The following is a 5,000-nucleotide window of genomic DNA, read 5'->3' on the forward strand; positions in this document are numbered from 1 at the left end:
TATATTGGGCCTTAACGTAACCCACGTTGCGCCTTAACGTAACCCACGTTGCGCCTTAACGTAACCCACGTTGCGCCTTAACGTAACCCACGTTGCGCCTTAACGTAACCCACGTTGCGCCTTAACCTAACCCATATTGCGCCTTAACCTAACCCATATTGCGCCTTAACCTAACCCATATTGCGCCTTAACCTAACCCATATTGTACCTTAACCTAACCTATATTGTACCTTAACCTAACCTATATTGTACCTTAACCTAACCTATATTGGGCCTTAACCTAACCTATATTGGGCCTTAACCTAACCTATATTGGGCCTTAACCTAACCTATATTGGGCCTTAACCTAACCTATATTGGGCCTTAACGTAACCCACGTTGCGCCTTAACGTAACCCACGTTGCGCCTTAACGTAACCCACGTTGCGCCTTAACGTAACCCACGTTGCGCCTTAACGTAACCCACGTTGCGCCTTAACGTAACCCACGTTGCGCCTTAACCTAACCCATATTGCGCCTTAACCTAACCCATATTGCGCCTTACCCTAACCCATATTGCGCCTTAACCTAACCCATATTGTGCCTTAACCTAACCTATATTGTACCTTAACCTAACCCATATTGTACCTTAACCTAACCTATATTGTACCTTAACCTAACCTATATTGTACCTTAACCTAACCTATATTGTACCTTAACCTAACCCATATTGCGCCTTAACCTAACCCATATTGCGCCTTAACCTAACCCATATTGCGCCTTAACCTAACCCATATTGCGCCTTAACCTAACCCATATTGCGCCTTAACCTAACCCATATTGCGCCTTAACCTAACCCATATTGCGCCTTAACCTAACCCATATTGCGCCTTAACCTAACCCATATTGCGCCTTAACCTAACCCATATTGTACCTTAACCTAACCCATATTGTACCTTAACCTAACCTATATTGTACCTTAACCTAACCTATATTGTACCTTAACCTAACCTATATTGTACCTTAACCTAACCTATATTGGGCCTTAACCTAACCTATATTGGGCCTTAACCTAACCTATATTGGGCCTTAACCTAACCTATATTGGGCCTTAACGTAACCCACGTTGCGCCTTAACGTAACCCACGTTGCGCCTTAACGTAACCCACGTTGCGCCTTAACGTAACCCACGTTGCGCCTTAACGTAACCCACGTTGCGCCTTAACGTAACCCACGTTGCGCCTTAACGTAACCCACGTTGCGCCTTAACGTAACCCACGTTGCGCCTTAACCCAACACACGTTGCGCCTTAACCCAACACACGTTGGGCCTTAACCCAACACACGTTGGGCCTTAACCCAACACACGTTGGGCCTTAACCCAACACACGTTGGGCCTTAACCCAACACACGTTGGGCCTTAACCCAACACACGTTGGGCCTTAACCCAACACACGTTGGGCCTTAACCCAACACACGTTGGGCCTTAACCCAACACACGTTGGGCCTTAACCCAACACACGTTGGGCCTTAACCCAACACACGTTGGGCCTTAACCCAACACACGTTGGGCCTTAACCCAACACACGTTGGGCCTTAACCCAACACACGTTGGGCCTTAACCCAACACACGTTGGGCCTTAACCCAACACACGTTGGGCCTTAACCCAACACACGTTGGGCCTTAACCCAACACACGTTGGGCCTTAACCCAACACACGTTGGGCCTTAACCTGCTCTGTAATTGTCATACGACGCGTTAAATTAGTGTGGTGTTGCCTAACTGCAACCCCCGCAATATAGTTTGCTACTCGCACTGCCTGGTCCCCAGAGTATCGCTTCATGTTAAACACCTTGCAGCTATACACTGTAATGCGGATGGCAGCAGGACGTACATGCTCAATGCCCTTCGCAGTTGTTCATTGGCATTTGCATGGCGAAGCACAGCCTACGTTGTGGTACGGCGTGTGTCAACTGTCCGCTGATGTTGTACGTCCAAATCACACACTGTACTGCACATTGGTCCTCATGTACTGAATGATACATCGTGGTACATGTGTGACCGTACCACGACTGCGCCAACAACGGCGAACCATACGGTCCAAATATTGTGCACTCAGCTACGTGTCGTCTCCCTATAAGAGCTGGATTGCAGTATGGTATGCCGTGGATGGCGATCAGCATGAGCCGTCTGTTGATGTAGTGGCGCGTGTTGTCAGACGTAGTCGTCTCTTCTCACACACCGTGATAGCATGGTGCACTGCGTTCCACATCTGCGACATGCGACAGAGGCCGGTTGACAGTCGTTCGCGCAATGGACATCGCATACGTACGGGGGCCACCTTCCACGTGTTCGCGAAGCGTGCACATGTTGTTGCGTGTATGTGGGCAGACATAGTGTGTCGTGACACCTGACACAGGCATGCAACAATCGTTGAATTTGCAAATGGCGATGGACGTCTACGTTTGCTGGTGACGTTACGCAAATGAACAACTGGTAAACGGTTGTGGTGCGGTTGTTCTCGCTAGAGGTGAATCAGTGATGGCGACGATCGGTTGAGCTACCAACCGGTTGTTTCAGCGATACCCACCATGCCCACGAACGTGAATGGCATGTGGGTGTGAAGCGATACGCGGCGGTGGCTGGGTGGGACCGTCCCCGGCCGGTGAGGGGGGGCCTCCCGGCGTGCTGGCCGCGCGGTGCGTGGGCGCACGCGCTACAGCCGGCTGGTGGGGGCGGCCAGTGGCAGGCGCGCCGGCCGACGGAGGCGGCAGGCGGCGCAGCTGCGCGCCGGCGCACCCTGCACGCGGCGCCGTGCGGCCAAAGTAGGTCCTCGCGGGCCCGGTGCGAAGCGCGGTGGACATCTGCAGTGTGCTGGTCCGATTGAGGACTGTGTGCGCTGAGGATGCGCCGCCGCCCGGCGCTCGGCGCCGCGACGCCGTCTGCTGCTCGGTCGCCTCTGCGGTTCTCGCAGGTGGTTTGTATCGCAGCTGTGCGGACGTGTTGGCGCGTGCGCTGTGCTGGGAGAGTTCGCTTCGGCACCCAAGTGGGGCTTTTGTCCTTCTGTGGCGCTGGCGTTGGAGCTGCCGGCCACCGTAGGTGGCGCGTGTTGTCTCCCGCCGGCAATGCCACGACAGCACGCTCCCGGGCCTCTGTCGGCAGCGGCAAGCTCAGTTGGGAGCACGGGTGGTCGCACCTAAAGCGTCTACTCGCCAAACTCCGGGCGATTGCGCCTCTCTCGAACCCGACCAAGTACTTAGGACGGCGCTGCGCGCCGCCGGGACCTGAGAGGGTTTCGAGGTGTATTGTGCAGGGGAGCTCAGCCTCCTCCTGTTTGCAGAATAATTGAGCGGACGCTTGCGTGTTCGCGCGGGCCCCCGGGACACACTCCCGGGCGGCCGGCTGCTCAGCTCTAGTTGACGCAGCTCCCTGGTTGATCCTGCCAGTAGTCATATGCTTGTCTCAAAGATTAAGCCATGCATGTCTCAGTACAAGCCGCATTAAGGTGAAACCGCGAATGGCTCATTAAATCAGTTATGGTTCCTTAGATCGTACCCACGTTACTTGGATAACTGTGGTAATTCTAGAGCTAATACATGCAAACAGAGTCCCGACCAGAGATGGAAGGGACGCTTTTATTAGATCAAAACCAATCGGTCGGCTCGTCCGGTCCGTTTGCCTTGGTGACTCTGAATAACTTTGGGCTGATCGCACGGTCCTCGTACCGGCGACGCATCTTTCAAATGTCTGCCTTATCAACTGTCGATGGTAGGTTCTGCGCCTACCATGGTTGTAACGGGTAACGGGGAATCAGGGTTCGATTCCGGAGAGGGAGCCTGAGAAACGGCTACCACATCCAAGGAAGGCAGCAGGCGCGCAAATTACCCACTCCCGGCACGGGGAGGTAGTGACGAAAAATAACGATACGGGACTCATCCGAGGCCCCGTAATCGGAATGAGTACACTTTAAATCCTTTAACGAGTATCTATTGGAGGGCAAGTCTGGTGCCAGCAGCCGCGGTAATTCCAGCTCCAATAGCGTATATTAAAGTTGTTGCGGTTAAAAAGCTCGTAGTTGGATTTGTGTCCCACGCTGTTGGTTCACCGCCCGTCGGTGTTTAACTGGCATGTATCGTGGGACGTCCTGCCGGTGGGGCGAGCTGAAGGCGTGCGACGCGCCTCGTGCGTGCTCGTGCGTCCCGAGGCGGACCCCGTTGCAATCCTACCAGGGTGCTCTTGAGTGAGTGTCTCGGTGGGCCGGCACGTTTACTTTGAACAAATTAGAGTGCTTAAAGCAGGCAAGCCCGCCTGAATACTGTGTGCATGGAATAATGGAATAGGACCTCGGTTCTATTTTGTTGGTTTTCGGAACCCGAGGTAATGATTAATAGGGACAGGCGGGGGCATTCGTATTGCGACGTTAGAGGTGAAATTCTTGGATCGTCGCAAGACGAACAGAAGCGAAAGCATTTGCCAAGTATGTTTTCATTAATCAAGAACGAAAGTTAGAGGTTCGAAGGCGATCAGATACCGCCCTAGTTCTAACCATAAACGATGCCAGCCAGCGATCCGCCGCAGTTCCTCCGATGACTCGGCGGGCAGCCTCCGGGAAACCAAAGCTTTTGGGTTCCGGGGGAAGTATGGTTGCAAAGCTGAAACTTAAAGGAATTGACGGAAGGGCACCACCAGGAGTGGAGCCTGCGGCTTAATTTGACTCAACACGGGAAACCTCACCAGGCCCGGACACCGGAAGGATTGACAGATTGATAGCTCTTTCTTGATTCGGTGGGTGGTGGTGCATGGCCGTTCTTAGTTGGTGGAGCGATTTGTCTGGTTAATTCCGATAACGAACGAGACTCTAGCCTGCTAACTAGTCGCGTGACATCCTTCGTGCTGTCAGCGATTACTTTTCTTCTTAGAGGGACAGGCGGCTTCTAGCCGCACGAGATTGAGCAATAACAGGTCTGTGATGCCCTTAGATGTTCTGGGCCGCACGCGCGCTACACTGAAGGAATCAGCGTG

General features: G+C 53.2%; 1 non-coding gene across 1 annotated transcript in view; it reads left to right on the forward strand.

Annotated features, from left to right (window-relative positions):
- Positions 1–3,404: 3,404 nt before the first annotated feature.
- The window catches only part of LOC124591134, a 1,910-nt gene continuing 314 nt past the window's right edge, over positions 3,405–5,000 (forward strand). The window contains exon 1 of the ribosomal RNA XR_006976976.1: positions 3,405–5,000. This exon is cut by the window's right edge and continues 314 nt beyond it. This is a non-coding gene — a ribosomal RNA (small subunit ribosomal RNA).

This window comes from Schistocerca americana, unplaced genomic scaffold (assembly GCF_021461395.2).
Source record: "Schistocerca americana isolate TAMUIC-IGC-003095 unplaced genomic scaffold, iqSchAmer2.1 HiC_scaffold_808, whole genome shotgun sequence".
Taxonomy (NCBI): domain Eukaryota; kingdom Metazoa; phylum Arthropoda; class Insecta; order Orthoptera; family Acrididae; genus Schistocerca; species Schistocerca americana.